A 21,968-nucleotide genomic window follows, 5' to 3' on the forward strand; every position below is an offset into this window, starting at 1 on the left:
CTAGGGTTTGCCCAGTTTGTACAGTGCTGGGGTTCAAACTCCAGGCTCCATGAATTCTAGACAAATATTCTACCAACTTAGATACATTTCAAGGTACCTCAATGGCATAATTTTTATTAATTTTTTCATTAAGAAGTTTTCCATTTCTTACTTAAAGGTACCCTTAGCCACACACAAGCATTTATAAGGCTCTCACAACCTGGCTCCAACCCATCATTTGAGTCTGAGCTCCCACAGTAGCTCTACTGACAGAATACTGACCCAAAACCCAATTTCTTGCCTTCCTTGGACTCTAACTTCTCTTGTGATCTTCTCCCCATCTCACATAGTCTAGCTATTGCAAATTTATGGATAATAAAGTATAAAAATACTTAAAAGATAAGCTAAAATAGTATATAATATGCTACTGCAATAACCATACCAGGGTTAATGAATGTTTCAATGAAAGAGTATTTATGATCATTAATCAAAGTATAAGAAAATTTGATATTCCTTAAAACTTTAGTGTTTTTATGGGATTCCTGATGTAAGAAAGAATGGGTCTCTGATTCTTGTGCCTTGTCTTGGACTCTTTTACTCCTGTTTTTTTGTTTTGTCCAATTCCAATATGTTAGTTTTTGTTTTATCTTATTTTGTTATTAATCGTTAGAAGCTTGTTCATTTTCTAATGAGAGAAACTTCTAGTTTTAAGAAAATGTAATAGAAGTTTTCTTAAATATGACAACAGTCCTAAAATTTTACATGAATATTATGAATTACAAGTTGTTAAGAAGCTGAAACTTTTTTCAACTATGGTTGATCTAAAATTTAAGTGTGTTTATAAACCATACTAAAGGAAAGAATGGGACACCTTTTTTTCTTTATAGAAAACATTACAAAATTGTCACCTATAAAAGAAGGAACATCTAGAAAAGCATTAAAGAGGTAAATATGGTCAGTTATTAATAAAAAATATTTCATTATACTTTTGGATTTGAAATATTTGAAATAGTTTAAGTTTCAGATGTCTTTTTTTGTTTTAAGTCAATACTCACTTTCATATGTAAATATCTAATTTGATATTTTTAATATTCTTTGTATTTGTAAGGAAGGTCTCACAGATTGTATGAGCTTCAGATGCTGAAAAAAATCTAGATCAATTCTGGGATATCAGAAAAGAATTTATTGATAAAGTTGAGACTTGAATAAATCAGAAGGCAGGAAAATTCCCAGGAGAAATGTTTTCCAAGTAAATGAAATAAAAAAGGGAAGGGCATTAATTAAGAAGATATATTCTAGGCAGTCTTGTGCATTCTTTTTTCTTTCTCTTTTATTGAAAATACATGTTTTTCTCATATATACCCAGATTATGGTTTTCCCTCTCTCTAGTTCTTCAAGTTTCTCCCCACATCCCCTCCCACCTGGATCTACTTCTTTTTTGTCTCTCATAAGAAAATAAATAGGCTTCTAAGGAATAATAATAAAATAAAATAAATAAAATAAAAAACTAACACATTGGAATTGGACAAAACTAAAACCAGGAGGAAAAGAGTCGAAGAGAAGGCTCAGGAATCAGAGATCCACTTTCCCACACTCAGGAATCCCATAAAAATACTAAAGTGGAAGCCATAATATATATGCAAAGGACCTGGTACAGATCTATGTAGGCCCTGGGCCTACTGGCTCAATCTCTGTGAGTTCATATGTGAGTTCTTGTTGACTTAGAGGGCCTTGTTTCCTCCATTCCCACTTTTCTGACTCTTACACCTCTTACACCTCTTCACAGGGTTCCACAAGCCAAAAAGGAAGGAATCTGATGAAGACAACCCATTTAGGGCTGAATGTCCCAAGGTCTATTACTCTGTGTAATGTCTGGCTGTGGGTCTCTGTATTTGTTCTCATCTGCTGCAGGAGGAAGCTTCTCTGATGACGGCCGAGCAAGGGACTGCTCAATGAATGTAGCAGAATGTCACATTTAGGAATCATTTTATTGCTCCCCCCCCCCTTTTTTAGAATAGTAGTATTTGGTTCTACCCTAGGTTCCTGTGTGATCTAGTAGTATTGTCATATATAGGTTCTGGCCTTCAGTCAAATCAGAGAATGTTTGGTTATGTTGATCCTAGGGTTTGTGGCTTGGTTAGTGATTATGTTTCTCTTTTGGTAATGTGCAGAGTATTTCCCTGTAACAAAGACACTTGAAAGTAGAAGTGAAGGCTCTATGTAGGCAACAGCTTGACTTCTCCATGTTCAATGAGTTGTCTTCAGCAATGGGGCCTTTTATCAGTTTGGGGAGAGCAACCTATGTAGTCTTAGAAACAGCCTGGATTGTTTGGGTATTCCCAAGGGGCCCTTTGGTCAACAACTCAATTATATGTAACCCAATCCCAGTACTGAAAGCTTCATTTGGTGACAAGAAATGGCCACTTTGGGTGATGTCTCCCCCATTATTTGGTGATTTCTTTTAAATTGCTTTCATTAGGTTTCCATATTGACCCTCAAATGGCCCTTAATTTTAGTTGTCTCTCCTCATATTCCTCCCTTGTCCTCTTCTCCCTTCTCCATCCCCAGTTGATCCTCACTTTCCAGCCCCCACCCCCATCCATTCATAAATATCTATTTTATTTCCCTGTCCTAGGAAGATCTATCTGCCTTCTCCTAGTCGTTACTCTATATTTAACCTCTGTGGTTCCATGGATTGTAGCTTGGCTATCATTGACTTAACAGGAAATATCCACATATAAGTGAATACATACAATCATTGTCTCTGTGAGTCTGAGATACCTTATTCAGGATGATTTTTTTTTTTTAGTTCTACCCATTTACATGCAAATTTCATTATTTTTACAGTTGAGTAATACTCCATTGTGTAAACATACCACATTTTCTTTATCCAGCCATCTGTTGAGGAACATCTAAATTGTTTCCAGTTTCTGGCTATTATTAATAGCAGCGATGAACACAGTTGAGCAAGTGCCTCTGTGGTAGAATGAAGTGTCTTTTGGATATAATGCCAGAGTGGTATAGCTAAATATTGAGGTAGATTGTTTCTCATCCATCTTCCTGAGGAACCATCACAGTGATTTCAATAGTAGCTTTACAAGTGTGCACTCCCACCATCAATGAATGAATGTTCTCCTTGCTCCACATTCTCACCAGCATGAGCTGTCACTTGTTTTATTGTTCTTCTATTCTGATAGGTGAAAGACGAAATCTCAAAGTAGTTTTCATTTTCATTACCTGGATGGCTAAGGATGTTGAACATTTAAATGTTTCTCAGTCATTTGAGTTTCCTCTTTTGAGAGTTCTCTGTTTAAATCTGATAAGATGAGAAATGTAAAGTTTAAGTGACTTTAAAAGCCATCCTGTTTGAGAGTATATTACCATAGGAACGTGGCATTGGTCTGTCTATTGGGCCTTGAAAGCCATAGATATAACAGATAACACTATTGCTGATTCAACTTTTAGTTTCCTTTTGCCAAGCTAACAGAACTCTGATAGTATTTGGGCTTTTAGGGTGCCTGACTAAAAAAATCTATTTTTCCAACCTTCTTTGCAAAGGTCATATGATGCAATTGTTATTAGTCAAGTCAAATGGGGGGTCTCAAGTGGGGCTTCTGAAGAAACACTTCTGACATGCTAATTCAGCATGGGCATTGTGATACACTCCTATAATCCTGACAGTCCAGAGGCTGAAGCAAGAGGATTGCTTAGGGTACACAGCAAGTTTGTACAGTTAATCAATTAGCTAATTAATTTAATAATTAATTAAAAACATAGATCAGTTGAAAAGTTTTCCTTTCCTTGACCTTTATATTTTTGCCTGAAATTTTTCTGTGAAGCTGTAAGCCTGCAGCTCTTCCCAGCTAATGCAGAGACTTTCATACTCTCATACGCTCTCATACTCTCTAAGGATCACACAGCAAAAACACAAAAATGTCTTGGGTCTTTAGTGATTATGGAGGCACTGTGCTAACCTAAAATTCCAGTGTCAGGACAGAAAAAGAAAGCCTCATCATTCATTATTGTTTTCAGAACTCTCTACTGATCAGCTAGATGAAATTCCTCACTGGAATGTTACATAACAAAAGAGGAAGATGAGAAGGAGAAGAAAGAGGAAGAAGAGGAGGAGACAGAAAAAAGAATGAAGGAAACCTGATATGCATATGCATATTTAATTTTTTTATAAAAACATCAGTGAAGTACAAACTCAGAATTCTAGTCACAAAATTCTGCAGATGGAAAACGTTTTCTGCTATATCTACTTTCTTGGAGCATTTCATAGAGAATATCTATGAGGCTTTGTTTTAAATATTTTTTGTTTTAAATATTTTAATTGAATATTTTAAATGTGGACAGTGTGACAGAAAGTACTAGTGTTGAAATATGCTAAATTGCTAAAAGACAACATTCAAAAAGCTCAAACATCATACATCTTTTTCAAAGAATGTAGAAGTATTTGTTACTGACAGTTTCACTGTTCAAAAAAAAAAGATGTGTATTTTACTTAATGAGTAAACAGTTCTTACTGTTTATAATTTACAATTTTAATCATAAAAAATATTCCGTGTTCCCCAGATACTCACATTAACTACATGTCTTTTCTGCAGCCTTAAACAGAGAAACACCCAGAGAGAACACAGAGCCTGCAAAAGCAGAAGCACTTCTAGCTGTTGACATCAGGCAAAGATGAAGAGCAGTTCTCAAACACACACAAAAAGATGTGATACAGTAACCAGGAACAGACTGTTAATCTGCTGCTGAGAAGAAGCACAGTAGTGTAGGGAATTGGTGGCAGTAAGTAACAGGGTTCGATACCTTTAAAAGTACCATAACAAAGCACCTGCATGGTGGAAAATGTCTTCTTGGCTTAAGTTTTAAAGGTAACAAAGCCATTCACTGCAAGGGCTAAGGAGGTGGCCAAAAAGCATGCCTCTGGCTGCTTTAAGTGGTGCCCTCACTGCAGATGAGTACCTTCTGCAGGAGTGATTTTCAGGCTCATTCTAAAATGGTTAAGAAAAATGAAAAACATGGTGCAAGTACATTTTTGGCTCAGCATAAACCATTCATTGATTTGTGGGCTGCGAGTCCTCCAGGGGGTGTTACGAATCTATATGATAGCTAGAATTTTACATTTGGATCTCTTCTTTAGCTGATGGATGTGTAAAATTTCATGTTAGCCTGGCTACCCCCTATTGGCTACACATCTGAGGAGGTTCAAGTGTATGAGTTATTTCTTCCAAAGTCAATTGTAATTTACACTCACTAAATTGCCTCCAGATCCACCTTTTAAAGATAGTAGACTCAAAATTGCATTCATTTTGGCCCACACTGCCCATTTGTGTTTAAACCACAGCCCTACTTTGGAGAGCCGCCATCGCTAATGGAAAGACATTATGTGACTGAAGATCCACATTTTCCACAGGAGAGCAGAATGCTGGCAAGTTAAATGGCCAATGTACAAGCAGTTTTCAGCCCAGCAAAAGCTCAGCTTTAATATTGAGAAAACAGGCTCCAGGAGGAATAAAGGCCTGGGATATCAGGCCTCAGTCCATCTTGTGCCAGGAAATCAAAGCACCACAGTTTCACACCATGAAAAATTTAGCCTTGGCCTGAAAATAGTTTTGAGATGAGATAGGATTTTGCCTTTCTTTCTTTCTTCCTTCCTTCCTTCCTTTCTCTCTCTCTCTCTCTCTCTCTCTCTCTCTCTCTCTCTCTCTTTCTTTTGTCCCTTTCTCTTTGTTGCCCATTTTACCACTCAAAGCACTCTTGAAATTTACTTTTCTACCCAGTTTAATCCATCTTTCTGCCTGGTTTTCAAATTAGCATCATTAATACATATGCATGTCTTTCTCATTGCAACTGAAAAGCAGCCAAGCTACTCACCTTTCTCTCTCCAAAGCCCAAATGCCAAATTCCCACCATCAGGGACATTTGTAGTTCTATTGTCTTGTACCTGCTTGCTATGGTTGGGGTTAGTAGAATCTAAAGTGAAAGTTTAGTGGGCTTATCAGAAAGGAGTATTTGCTTCAAGACGAAAATTATTAAAGGTATGAAAACAGCCATAGATCACAAAGCCATTGGTCTAAAACAACTGCATCAATCTCCAACTAAAACCACTGTGTACCTGAAGAGATTAACTTATTCCAGGTCATATCAAAATGTGATGAGTCTGGGAAAGGTTGTTTTTCAGAAGTGAGGAGTGCTGTCAAGGGGTGTACAAGTAGGCTTTCTCATTTTCAAATCTAGCTTTGCTGAATGGCTCCAAAAGCACATTTGGGGAGAAAACAGAGTAAATCAAGGAGACAATGAGCTTTATCTCACCAAACACCTGACAACTCTCCCGACCAGCCTTGCCTTCTCTCTTCCAACAGAGTCTCTATTATGAATCCTCTTTAACCCAATTAGGTGCCATCAATTTCCCACTCCAGTCTCCCCATAACCTCCTCTCCTCATGCAATTTAAAAAAATCACAGCTGAACTACTCCCTGTATGTTCATCAGTCAGAGCTCATTGTAGAAATTCATATAGCCTGTTTACAAGATCAAATGAGTACAGCTGTCTTTCCAGTTAGGATTCACTTTCCAAATGATGTCACAGTTTAGACAGCTCCATTTCCAATGGATATCACTGATAGTAAGTTGATATTTTAGGTCTGAGAAACCTACTTGTCCATCAGGAAACAAGTTTAAATTTCTAGCAATGCTACAGGGTTAAAACTTTCTTCCTAACATAAAGGAGACAGGGTCTATCACTCTACCATGCTGACATTTGCTCCTGGGAGGTCCAATAGTCTTAAACAAAAAGAAATGGAAACATTTGGAATCTCATGGTCAGCATGTTTGTTATGTTCAGCAGCAGGGAAGCCTATAGCCCAACCCCAATGTAAAGCAAGTCTACAGTCAATAATTATTCTTCAATATAGGACTGAGAGAGAAGAAACGCTCCATATCACATCCAAAGAAGTATACAAATAAAAGGGGAACTCATTATATATATATATATATATATATATATATATATATATATATATATATATAGAGAGAGAGAGAGAGAGAGAGAGAGAGAGAGAGAGAGAGAGAGAGAGAGAGATTAAATATATCTATATTTATGTGTATTTGTAGATTAAGATGAGATTAAATTCTGGGGCTTTTACTTCTATGTTTGAGCCAAATGAATAGAAAATCATCTAGTTATACTTAAATTCGTCCTAATCAACTATTCAGTCTACTTCACTTAGCATAGATATACACAGTTTAAACTTTTCTGGACCTCAGTAATAGTGCTCTTACTACATGGGCCCAGCCTGAAAGAGGAAAATGGCTGCAGCATGTAAGAATGTAAAGTATGAAATCTTGAAGAGCCAAGGTAAACAGAAACCAGTACAACCATAGGTTGAGGAGGCCACCATTGAGTTGTAAACAGGCAATGTAATAAGAAATAAAAATAAAAAAATATTCAAAAAAAGTTTTGGTTCTGACTTTGCTCTACTGGGTATCAAAATATATCATATGTGTGTAGTAATTTGAATGGTATGTACACAAAAATAATGAATGTAATGAGAGTATGAGAAAGACCAGTTTATGTTAAATTACAAAAATGTATTTTAAAATGTGAAAATTATGTTTATTTGTTTAAATCACTTAAGTTAAAAATATGAACATTCAGTGAGAACAGATCATTTTGGAGTCTTATTTGAAATAGTTTGCAAAAGCAATCCTAGTAAAATTGTCAAACAAAAATAAAGCTAAAGAGATGGAAAGGTAGATAAGAGCCCTACCTAGGCAATCATGGATATATGAGTTCAAATCCCTTGCAACCATATAGAGTCAGGCATAGCTATGCATGCCTATAGCACCAGTGTTGTGGAGAGGAGACAGGTTCATCCCAAGAGTTTGTGGACCACCCTTCTAGCTGAAATGTCTTAAGGCAATGAGGCTAAAAAGAGTTTTTAAAAAAAGATATTAGCCAATGACCTGCTCTGGGTTCATAGGTATGTGAATGGGCACACACATCCATCCTAACATGCATGCACTCCCAACAAACACACTAAATAAATGAATAAATGTTCTAAAAGATAAAATATATGTATTTGTACTTCTATGTAGGAAAGATAACAATCTCAGAACTTATGAAGAAAAGATTGATAGATTTGATAATGCACATATTTAAGACACTATAATGAGAGTTTCTATAAACAAATAAAGATATGTGACAATTAAAAAAAAACTTTGCCACACACTTATGCAGCAGAGATACTATCTAATATATGAAGGCTCAAGACAAAGAAAATAATATATTATGAAAAAAATGGGAAAGGAATTGTTTAAACCATTTACAAAATAAATATACATATTGACCAACCACAGTTAGAGTCATCCAATTTTACTAGAGAATAGTAAATAGAACTATTTTTCCTATAAATTAGTCAAAAATAAAACATTGAGTGCTTCCAAAGTTATAGAGAAACATATGGGATTGGATTTAGAATATTGGAAATGGGTGCAAGGTTTTTAGAATTTATTGGCAGATTATTTTAAATTTTTTTTTATTTTTATTTTTTATTTTTATTTTTTGGTTTTTTGAGACAGGGTTTCTCTGTGTAGCTTTGCGCCTTTTCTGGAGCTCACGTGGTAGCCCAGGTTGGCCTCGAACTCACGGAGATCCACCTGGCTCTGCCTCCCGAGTGCTGGGATTAAAGGTGTGTGCCACCACCGCCCGGCCTTAAAATCTTATGTACAAAATTTTCATTGCAATATAGTCTATAAGAGGAAAAACAGTGAAGTAGAATAAATGTTTGTCTATAAACAGCAACACAGAGAATGAAAATGTGTATTTATTAAAAGGGAAAGTTGATGCCCTCACTTGGAAAGATGTGGGGGTTATGTTGAGAGGAATATGTATTTTAATATATGTATTTACGTTACCAAAGAGAAGCATCACAAAGAAGGCATATCAAGCTATTTCCAGTGATTATCTCCAGGGAGTGAGTAGTAACAGTAGGCAGATGTTTGTGTTTTATTTTAGACCCTTCTATTTTGTTTGATTTTGTTACTAAAAGCAAATGGTTGCTTTTAACATAAAAAAAAAAAAAAATAGCAGTCCAGAATTCTGCTTTTCATTTCCTAGTGTTGTCACTGGAAAATGATTCAGGTGTGAAGATTCTTTCTCACAGACATTCATTTACTCTAATGAAGCTTATTGATGTGCTAACAGTGCATCAGGTAACAAAATGGATACATATTCTGGACCTAATGGAATTTATAGTCTAGTTTGATCAGGTCACAATTGTATAATTTTTTTCTCCACATAAAGAAAAATTTAAAGTACTATCTGAGACTCTAAAGCCACTCTATTTTTTGTTTACAAACTGACATGTATCGAGATACTATTTATTTGAGGTATATTACATTACATTTATTTGAGGTATATTACATTAAAACATAAGGAACTGTGTCCTTGTACAAGTTTTTGCCTTTAATTTCTAATGTCTCCAGTGGTGCCAAATCTCTCCAAATTTAAAGTTCTCTGAAATGAGATTAGAACAGTATCTTGTCTACACTGTAGGCTTAGTATAAGGGAAAATGGGTAAAAATTAAAAATAAAACTTCAAAAGCTATAGTGCAGATTTATAAGACTTTATTCATTAGGATTTTTATTAACCATACATACCATAAACATTCCTTGAATAATAGGATATTTGGAATTCAAGGAGGTTGGAGGTAACTAATTTATCTTAGTTTTCTTTCTAATTTTTAATTTTTACTATTTTGATCTTTTTTGATTTTGTTATAACTTAAACAATAACACACTGTACAAAATTGTGTGATTAATTCATTTGTGAATTTTAAAAAATTTAGTGTATGTGCAGCAGAAACTTGAAAAATGTGATACTTAGAAGCATTTTATTTTTAAATACAAAGTTTCCTCTAAAAGGGGTTAATATCTCATCTTAGTCTAACTGTAAAAGCCTCACATCAGAGCAAGTCCTTCATAGGTACTCAGATGAAGAGCTCTGGGAGAGCTGGAGCTGAGCTAACAGAATAGTAAAGGGGATAAATAATATTTCTTTTCCTCAAAAGTTTAGAGAAAATGCAACCTGTTGAAAAAAATCCATAAATTACACAGAAAAAAAATTAAAAAGAATAAAAGCCATGATCATTTTTTACAAATTTCAAAGACTGATAGGAGTACAAGCACAACCTAAGGAGGGTCCTGAAACACTTTACAAGGAAAATTTGAAAGTTTTAACACCACAAGTTAAATTTTTTTTAAATCATGATTTGTAGTGATGACATAAAAATAAATAGATGAGTAAAAATGATCAGCTAACAAACTACAATACATAGTTAGAAAAGGCATTGTGACAGCCAGAGAACTTTGAGAGGGACATGTCATTAGATAAAATTATATCGCTGTGAAATTCCTCATATATGCTATACAATATGTAAGTTAAGAATAGACTGTACACAGTAGTGGTCCTGTGAGAAAGAGAACATTGCCTAGGGATGTGGCTGCCTGAGTTTGTGCCAGCAAACTTCAGGGTGTTTCTATAAGGACAAAAATCACCCGAGATCTATTTGTCTCAATGTCCCCATTATTAAACTGTGGTGTTATAAAAATGGCTTGTTCCATCTTAGGAAAAATATGCAAAAAGTATGGAAACAGAGCTGCAGTATCTGCAGCTATCAATTTTTTTTTTTACTCTTTCTGTTCCTGTGTGTTTGTCTCTATGGCTACACACACATCCCTAGTTTTCTCTCACCCACATATTTATATACCATAGCAAACATGGAAAGAACTATTAATCTGAGTAAAGTGTTACATGGGTATTCATTGCAGTATTCTTTAACTCTCCTGTAGGTTTCAGATTCCTCAAAGTAAGTTGAGTAGGAAAAAATAAATTATTTATGATAAAATTGAGACTTTCAACACATTTTTTATTTTAAATTAAATTGCTTGATCATTTAAGTTTCAGCTGATAATATGAATCTTTATTGAAGACAGTGTTTTAAGTGGCAAAGTATTGGTGAAATTATTAAGGCCACTGCACGTAGTTAAAAGGGAGGTTTATTTTGTGGGGTAACTTACAAATGAAAGGATAGGTTGTAGGGTCTGGCAAAGGTATGGCACAGTCTGGCAGTGTTCTCTGGAGAACTCTGATCAGTCTACCTCCTGTGTCCAGTGTCCCGGAACCAAGAGAGAGAGCCCTCCTTTCTATCTTGGGTCTTCCGCTTCCTCCTCCGCCCCACCTTGTGGGCGTGACCATTATCGAAGCCTCAATGGGGGTTGGAACTTCCTGGCCAATGCTGGGATGGCTATCCACTACAGCAAAGTATGCAAGAATACGTGCTTGGAGAAGATAGAGCCTACCTTAGAATGCAGTTGGGTGGAAACAGCAAGACTAAAGGACAAGAGTTCTGGGCTATAAATAAATTAGTAGTTTTGTGTGAGAAATACTCTCCCTATGTGGGCCTCAATTTCCTTCTTTGAATTAAGGAAATTAATTAAGGCCTATAGTTGTTTTTGCTGTTGTGGATCTCTGGGGTTATAATGCCATTCATTTAGGAATATATCACAAAGGGCTGGGGAGAGAGTTCAGTGGGCAAATGCTTTCTCTACAAGCAGGAGGTTCTGAGTGCTGATCCCCAGATATCACATTTTAAAAAGCCAGACACAGCCTCCAACAGAGGGTGTGAAGTCAGGCAGGTCCTAAAGGCTTGCAGGCCAGCCAGTCTAGCCTAAACAACAAAGACCAAATTCAAAGAGACACCTTATCTCAAAGAATAATGTGGGAAACAACAGAGGGAGACAGCCAATATCAACTTCTGCTTTCACATGCACACACACAAGTGACACAGGTGAACACACTGACATATTCATGCATGCACACACATGCACAATAAAATAAGAAAAACTGAAAAGCAAAGAATGCTATATATATAGTGTGTGCATTATATATGGTGTTTTATATGTTTGTATATATAATGTGTATGGTATTGCATATGTGCATATTTATATGCATATAACTATAAAAGAATTACACAAGCATCTATAACAAACTAAGAATAGGGAAACTAACTATAGTATAGTACAATATTTCTCAATGTAAGTTTTCTTGAAAGAACAAAAATGTCATACAGAGACAATTGGTTAACACAGCAATTCATGCTGATGGGAAATTACATAACAAACACAGCAATGCAGGGTATGAGTCAATGCAAGGGTTCAAGAAAACAAAACTGAACACACACAGTGAGAAATATTGAAATTTACATCTCATAGCCAATACAAACCAGATTCTGACAGAGGAATTTTACTTAAAAGCTTAAAAAATACAAGTCAAGGTTTATTCAAAGGAATTCCATAAAATTTTCTATATTTAGCAAATAATAGCCCAACAGCCCTAAATACATCATGTACATGTTTTATATCAATGTAATGTTTCATATGACAGCTTCACTTTAAAGGAAAATAAACTACAGAGCCTGGCATTTATAGCAAGCCAGATTTTATATCAGGTACTCTCATGAACTACTATATTTAATTTTTAAAACCTGAAGTATAGATATCATTTGCATTATCTTTGTTCATGGAAACATTGAAAATGAGGACAGATATTCATTGAAAGTAATTGTACAAAATTCTATATTCCTACCAAAGAAACATTGCTAAAATTCATTTTAAAATTTAAAAAGCCTAAACTTCAACTGCAAGAGCAGTTAAGTTCTGGGGGATTACTAGGAACTAGGATTCGATGCTACAGGGATTCAGGATTCCTGGCTGAGACCTTTAGGTAGGTTAGCATCCCTGTTTCTGGGAATAGGGAGACACAGCCAAGCCCAACAGGCAACGTTGGAGGTAGTATTCAGGATCAGGTCTTACTGGACTGAGAAAACTATCTTCTTTTTGAGACCTTCTCACCTACTAGCCCTGAGAATCAGAAATGTCAGGTGATCTTGTTTTCTCATCTTGTGGACCTTCAACACTAAAGCTTTCTCCCTTCTTGAATGCTTTCCAAGCCTCTTGAAATAGTCTATCAATTAATGTGACATTTGAAAGACAATTTTTGTGTTCATAAGTTTTATAATAATTGGGATTAAAAAATATAAACAGTTAAACTTTAACATATTTTTTTCTTAAAAGCAATTTAAAATTCCAATCCAAAGAGTAGGAGGTGTTTTGTAGGTGATGGGAAAACACCAATAAATCCTTAGAAACAAAGCCTGGGCCTTCTCTTAACCACTCACTCTGTACATTTATTTTATCAGTCTTCAAAGAACTTTCACAATTATAGTAAAGAGATGGGGACATGGGTTCTTAAGGACAAAGAATATTAAGAAGGCAACTGTGAACATATTTGGAAGAAAGCAGAAAGAAAGGAAGACCAATGAAAGTGAGCCAACTCTCCTAGGAGCCCCTTGAAGTGAGGTGAGTATGGTCAGTTAGAAGCCTTAACTATACAGAAAAATCAAATGAAACGGAGGGTGGAATGGAGTTCAAGAAAAAGGAACATTGAACTGGAGCCACACTGCACAAGAATTCTTGTAAAGTAAGCAGATTTCAGTGGTGACCACTCAGATCAGAGAAGAGGGAAAAGCAACCTTCTCCAAAAGAAAGGAGCAGAAATCTTTACGGTTTTGAGAACTAGAGGGGGATAAAAAACATAAGTAGTTGCACAGCAGATGAAGGTACACAGGGTGTGAGTCATCTCCATGAATGTCTAGAACAGGCAAAGGTACAGCACTGGTGCACGACAGTGTTTGCTAGGAATGAAAACTGACACACTGACCTCCAAGGTTGGAGGGAGATACTGAAAGAGTTCTGAAGTTAGACCAGTGCTGTGATTGAAAATATCTATAAATATCTGTAAACGAGTACACAGGAGCTGGAGAGATGGCTCAGTAAGCGCATTGGCTGCTTTTCCACCTGTAACTTCAGTTTCAGGTGATCTGACACCTTCCCACAGATATACATGTAGGCAAACAAGAGTACACGAAATAAAAATAAAATTTCTTTTTTAAGTAGGAGAGAAAAGACTTTAAAGAGAGAGAGAGAGAGAGAGAGAGAGAGAGAGTACACCAAATACATTAGCCAAGGAAGGGAACTTGTGTTAAGACTACACTCCTCCAAATAATAAAGATGCTTGAACAAAAGTGAATCTGGACAATAAAATTAATAGAGAGTATTCACACCTTCAGGAATTGAATCTCTCTCTTTAAGGTTTTGAATTAAAATCGTACCTCAATGCAAGGGCAAAATCATTCAGGTACCCTAGTAAAGATTTTACTTGCCACCAGGCACCTTCAAGTGGTCCTGATGGGGTAGTGGTTATTGTTTGGGTGGTTTTGTTTGTTTGTTTGTTTGTTTGTTTGTTTGTTTGTTTGTTTTTTAAGGTGAGAAAAATGAAGCCTAGGAAACTTGAATTGTTTGACCATAGTCACAAAATAAAGTAGATGCAGGTCTCAGTTTAACAGCTCTAATGATTTAATATGCCTTAGCACAGCTACTCTCCCAGAGAGCCTACATTTGAGCACCATAAAATGCAGAACATGTGCTTGGAGGCAGAAAATCACTGATGCTGAGCTTATTTCAACCAATGCCTGCACATAATAAGGTGCATAGAGAGATGTTTTCTATGTACTCATCCAAAACAAACTACATAAAATTGAGCCAATCCTAAATGCTTTTATGTGTGTATTTTCATAACCACCCCAATTAGATTTTAAACAATGTGTCATGTAAAAACAGATTTATGTAAATTAGACAAATGTGAGGTGAATTTAACACCCCCCAAAAGTAACATTTTTAAGTAATGCTTCAGTTTAGAAAAATTCACACATCAGTTCTTTTTCCAACTTCCTAAGACAATACGACACCAATGTTTTCACAAACAGCCAAACGAACTATAATTTACCATAACCCAAATTGCTGTACAAATTGGTTTTGTTCATAGATTATTATTTATTCTGGGTCCCTAAAAGAGTAGCTACACAGAAATGTGTGTGCCAGACCTGACTATGAGTATATTCAGGTATACAGATACAGATATATCAACTATGCAGAACAGACGTGAGAACTATGTAGAAATGGATCTGAGAAAAATATGGGACAGATATAGACACCATGTCTTTCCCATGCAATCTCCTTTCCCCAGGAACAACTGAAATGCTAGAAATGAACAGGAACACACAAACTCTATTTGATGCACCTCTATTGGCTTAGCCAGTCGCCCACATAGTCAAGATTTGTATGCTTTTACTTCCATCAGTCTTGAGAGTAATGCAGGAAAACACTCTACAGACCAAGTTTTTGAAATGTCCTTTATTAACAACACATGGACATTTCCACTCCAAAAAGCTGCAGTTCAATTGTATACTTTAACTGCAGAGCATCTGCAGCCATAGCCTCCTTTCTTATGTTGACAGGCGGCTGATTAAGGCGAAGAAATGTATTTTTAAATTTGCTATCATGGAAAATATACATACATATACACATACATACATATGTGATATATATACCACTCTTTTCAATGGTCTGGACTTCATGATTTTTTTCCTAGTCCTTTTCCTTCTGAGCAGTTCAATTAGCTGGAAATCTTGTTCTGATGGACTGAAGCAGCTTGAGTGAACGCCCGAGCGCTCAGCCAATTAGGCTCATTTGAAGTTGCAGAATTGCCTTCTTTGGTGTTAAAACCCCATGTCAAACACTGGGTCTAAGATCATTTGTGCTCCAAAATGAGATTGACAGAGCAGCTGCAACAGGGGGCATGCCTGCTGGACGACTTAATTGTGGAGCCTGAAGGGCCATCATGAACCGGCATGCGGAGACCGCCTCTCCGCGGCTGCATTACAAATGCTCTTTATTAACAGCGATCTGTAATCAATGGGCTCAGGCTTTTTGCCAGAGCCCCCAAATCAGACAGGCGGGCCCCTGAGTCAGGGTGGGCGGAGCCATGGACCCCACTACCCAGCTGAGTGGAGAAAGCTGCTTTGTCCCTGCCTGACTCTTGGGTGTGTTGCTAAATCAGGAAGGCCCCTGCTAATCATTCCAGGGGCGCCCTTCTCTTACTACTGGTTGAATATTCATTAGCCTGGGTGAGCCAGGCTCACTGTACATAGAATAAAGTGTTATTGATGGGAATGAAATGAGTTGCTTTTGTTTCAACAAAGGCAAATATTCTAAATCAGTTCAGCATTATGTGTAAGCGTAAACTTTGATCTCGAATATAAAGGCTCAGAAATGTGTATTCATAACTAAATACACAGACATAAAATTCACTAGGTATTAGGAGACAGCAGGAGTTAGGAAAGCTTTGGTGAAGAAAGATGTATTTAAGTTACTTTCAGAAATGTTCAAGCTATTTATTTAGACACAATCTGCAAATTCCTATAGAGATTTCCTTCCTTTAAAAAACAAACTAACAAACAAAAAACCTCTTTTGGACAGTATAATGGAAAGAAAACAAACAAACAAACAAACAAACCCCACTGAACTGGGAATCAGAGACTGGTGAGCTACACCCGACTCACAGCCAGCAATCTGTGTAACCTTGGGCAAATCATTTAACCTCTCTGGTTACCCAGCTCTATTTATAATGTGTGAGGGGCAGATGAGTCACAGCTATCCAGGAAGTTCATTTTCTATCCACCTTCTCTTAAATATATTATTTCTTCTACTCTGTCCTGTAAGAAAGCCATTTATTCTACTGTTAAAAACAGGAATTTCTTAAGAATGAAGAATACAGACTGGACAACCAACCCCTTTGGCCTCAGTCCCCAAGTCCTGTTATCAAAGAAATAGTATTCTAGATACTCTTTTCACAAAACTCCATGTTAAGTGTCACAGAAGACAGGGCAGGACTAGAATCTCCTAGGCCCTGCTTGCAAAGAGTTCAGGGGCAACTGGAGGGTGATGGATCAATAGATAGATGACAGTCTCAGACTTGTCTGGGTAGCTTTTCAGTTCACTAATAGATCCAACTGCATCTCACCCTGGGCCAATGCAAATGCACTGTGTATGACTCAAGTCGGGGAAGAGTACTATGCACAAAGACCACCAGGTAAATAGGCACATTTTGGAGGCATGGCTGCCCTGACACTATTATATCAGTCAACAAGCATCATATTCCACTAAGTTCTGAAAGAGAAAACTTGACCTTCCTATTCATTGGTCATTATACTCTAGAATAAGCTTTGAATATATATGCACAAAAGATCAGAAAGTTTAAGTAAAATATGAAGTATAAAAGAAACAAGAATCACAATGGGTGAGAACTGTTGAGATGAGGTCCATGGCCTGAATTAAATGAAATAATATCTGTAAGGTGTTTAAATTGTTTTTAGAAAGAAACATCTTAATAAGTGTTCATTTTCTTCCCAACCTTTTTTTGCAATATTTAATATGATGATGATCATATTTATTATAAGAGGAAGATAGTTGTTTTTGTTTGCGAGTGCCCGGGAAGAACTTACAGAGGGGGTAGGATTTGAACTCAGTCTTAAATTATTGTTGAAATTCGCATAGCAAAATATTAAGTTTATTCAGATTTCCAGGAATTATACTTGGGCTGATAAGTTATCAGGGTAGAATGTTCTGAGGACACTTAGGGGTCCAACATTTTCTCATCACAGCATTCTAGAGCTTTTAGCAACCAGCCTTGGTCACCAGTGAAATTATCATTTATGAGTCTTCTGCTGGACCTCCTTTTCTAGGGGTGAACATTTCTTATCATATCTCCAAATCCAACCAGAAGAAAATTGAACTGCCATATTTCAACTCAATGGACATGGGACTATCTCTACATAAGGCTTAAGAAAAAAAAATAATAATTGTTGTTGTTGTTGTATTTATATCCCAAATACCTTCCTTAAAAATAAAATGTGGCCAGCATGGTGGCCCACACTTTTAATCCCAGAGCTTGGGAGGCAGAGGTAGGCAGATCTCTTTGAATTCCAGTACAACCAGGGCTATGTAGAGAGAACCTGTCACAAACAAACAAAAAAGAATAAAATGTGAAGCTTTTTTAAAAACTTAGTCTTCATGAAAACACTTTAAGGTCAAAACTACTCTTATTTCACAGTGAAAAGAACTGAATGACAGTGACTAATCTGCCCAATGTTGTAGAGTATCTTTAAATGATATACCTAGCAAGTGGAGTTGGGATCTCAGTCCAAATAACCTAAGCTAAGAGTCCTATCACATGCAATTTAGTATCTCTTCCTCTTTGCACTGAGATCCACTATAGCAATGACAAGGTTTCTGGTAGCTTTCAACTTCAGTTGTAGTTAGATATCTAATAAATTTAATATTCAATAGCATCTCAGGCTAGCTCCACACTGAATCCTATATATTACCTACAGCTGCCTACTAAAATTCTACCTGCCTTACTTCAGCCATTCTCCACATACTCAAATTACACTTTTCATTTCACTGTTTGTCACCCCTACACATCAACTTACTCAGTTCCTGAACTCACAAGCTCAGAATATTGCACCAGAAATCAACACAAGCCAGAACTCAAAAATTATTAAAGGTATTTTCTTATCATTTATTCTTTAATAAGCAGGTGATAGAGAGGAAAATAATTCAAATTTGACAAATGTGACTCCCTTGCACAAAATTCAATATTGCCACTAACCTACAGTATTAAACTAATCTCATTGCAAAGCATAGAAAATTTTGGATATTTTGATCCTAGCCACAACCACAGTTTCAGATCACATAAAACTCTGTTCCATCTACAGTGACCCTTCCTGATGGGTGATGTTGTTCTGTATGCTGTGAATGTGTTGCTCTGATTGGTTGATAAATAAAATGCTGTTTGGCCAGTAGCCAGGCAGGAAGTATAGGTGGAATAAGCAAAGAAGGAGAATTCTGGGAGAGGAAGGCTAAGTCAGGAGATGCCAGCCCACCATCTAGGGAGCAGCTTGTAATGACACACAGGTAAAGCTACAGAACACTTGGTGACATATAAATTAACAAAATTGGGCTCAGTTTAAGTGTAAGAGCTAGTCAGTAGTAAACCTGAGCTAATGGCCAAGCAGTTTAAATTAATATAAGCTTCTGAGTGATTATTTTATAAGCAGGCTGTGGGACCATGGGGCCTGATGGGACTGGAGAAACCTTCAGCTACACCTTCCTGGTCTGCCCTTTGGCTTCTCTGCCCAGCCTGCCATTCATTCATTCCCTTACCTGCATACTGATGAATAGATCCTCATCCTTCAGGCCACTGTTCACCATTAGCTTTGCTCTCAAAGCCTCTCATAGCACAGTTAGGACTCTTTAAGCAGATTAGCCTCGTTACTGTCCTTTGCATGTGGCTTGCACACCCCTAGACTAGTTATCTTATAGTTTTTCTACACAGAGTTCAGAGAAGTGATTTGGGATTCTGTTCCTAAATTTAAGATAAGAAATTTGGGTACAACAGAAAATTTTTTTCTTCTACTTTAACTATATTTTCCCTGGGAATGTTGGATTTAGCTTGGCTTCTCAAAATAGACAAAGCAAACTACAACCTTTTCTTTTAAATAATTTTCCTTCACACAGAATATTTTGCCCTGATAGGGGAAATGGAAGAGGGGGACTCACATTTCAATTTAGCAATTTATTAGAATGTAGCTAGAATTTTTCTGGTCCTGCCTGGCCCAGGGTCAGGACAAATCTTTCTCACCCACCAGTCCTGCAGCTGCTCAAACCCTACCACATAAATACATAGAAACTTATATTACTTATAAACTGTATGGCCATGGCAAGCTTCTTGCTAACTGTTCTTATATCTTAAACCAACCCATTTCTATTAGTCTATAAGTTGCCATGTGGCTTGTGTTTTACCAGTTTCTTAACATCTTCTCATGGTGGCAGCTGGCAGCATCTGTCTGCCTCAGCCTTCCACTTCCCAGAATTCTCCTCTCTCCTTGTACCGCCTATACTTCCTGCCTGGCTACTGGACAATCAGCTTTATCTATCAATCAATCAATCATCCACAGCATTAGAAGCTTCCAAAATTAATACAGACTTTTTTCTTATCCTATAAGGCATTTTTATTAAGTACTAAAATATGTGGGCCTGATGAGAAATTATTGTAACTATACTTCTTTAGAAATACTTTTAGTCTATGATTCTCAAATCTAACTACAATGCTTAGCACTAGATATAACAAAATTTAAATATTGCATTCTGATTTTATTTACTCATGTCCTCTGTATTCTTATATAAGCAGAAAATATTATGATTTATATAAGTCATCTTTCTGGAGCTTTCTAGAACTATGTTCTTCTCAAGGACATGCCTTGGCTGATTCTGCAGCTATTTATCAAGCTGTAAAATCTATCATTTAAAATAGTTTAATGATTGCTGTCCTTAAATAATGTCACAGTAATAAAAGAATTAGTATTGACACTTGACATTATTCATGCTAATGTTTTACACTCTAGATTTTTCCACAATATGAAATCAAGTTGCATATCTTGAGGGAAATGCATATGCTGTCTTGCCATGCACAGTAGATCCAACTAATGTAGTAAAAATCCTAAATGAACTCTTCAAAGGAATTTTTAAACACATGAGCTACATCTGCAAAATATTTAGCTATTGTGTTTTTACTGAAAATTAATGACATTTAAATCCAGCTTGAAAGAGAGAACAACTGAAGTTCGAAGTGCACACTAACTTTGTGTCCTGGTTGGTCCCTTGGGACTCTATTCAGCCTGTCTCAGACAAGCTATTCCAAGTTCAAAACAATACAGAGTAGTGATAGGGAGTCTGACTTCATGATTCTATCTGTCAAAGATCACAGCACCATTATATATGCCTTTAATTAAGGTATTAAATGTCTTCTCAAAGTTGTGAGACTTCCATAATAGGGGAAATTAGAGAGCACAAATACAGTATCTTTTCTCACATGGGAGATTCATGGAATTTATCAGATATAGGAAGATGGATAGCAAGATAAGTGTTGTTGGTAAAGTGATGATTGTTTCAGTCCAACATATGACCACATAGATTAAAAAAAATTCTTCCATTTGGCTACCAAAAGCTCTTTCAGAATTTTAGGAATTAAAATACTAATTGTTAAATATGCATAGAAAACTACATGTATGCCAGGTTTAGAAATAAAACTCAAATGTTAATTATTCTCTTTGCTACACTGCATATTCTTTATTCCAGGAGGGAACAATGCAAAACTGAAGTCCATTTTAGAGAATTTGCATAATTGCAGCCAAACACTGCCTATGATGAACACATAGGCTCATCAACAAAGCCACAAAACAGTCAGTGTCAGTACTATTTCTTTGGCAGTTTATGTTCAATAATTTAATTCAATTCCAATAGTGCAGCACATAACAACTATTTTTTTAACCAGTAGACCATGTGCCCATGAAGTGAGAGTCACAACTGAGGTATCATTTCATAAGGAAGCATTTCACCAGGGACATACAATTAAAACATTCAGTATTCACATCTGGTATTGAACAGTCATTAGCTATTAATTCATTATAGTTACTTTTTTAGCTAGATAACGTATTGTTTCTCAGGAATTTATAGAAGTGTTTTCTATTTCCTTAAAGCTTTAAACAGAAACACTAGAATGTAAAAACTACTAAAACACCAAGCAAAGGCCATTTTTCAACAAAGCTATATTTGAAATATTCAGAGGCACAAGTTATCTCAGTTATCAGTATTTTTAAGATAAAACAATGACACAACAGGAAGTAAAAATGAAATACAATTTTAGTTTTGTTTTGACCCATGTCTTAGAGTTTCTATTGCTGTGACAAAACACCATGACCAAAAGGCAAGTTGGAGAGGAAAGGGTTTATTAGGCTTACATTTCAGCATTGCTGGTCATCACTGAAAGAAATCAGGACAGAAACTCAAATAGGGCAGGATTCTAGAGGCAGGAGCTAATACACAGGCCATGGAGGTGAGCTGCTTACTGGCTTGCTTCCCCTGGCTTGCTCAGCTCACCTTTTTATAGAACTCAGGACTAA

The sequence above is a fragment of the Onychomys torridus genome, chromosome 19 (genome assembly GCF_903995425.1).
Source record: "Onychomys torridus chromosome 19, mOncTor1.1, whole genome shotgun sequence".
Lineage (NCBI taxonomy): Eukaryota > Metazoa > Chordata > Mammalia > Rodentia > Cricetidae > Onychomys > Onychomys torridus.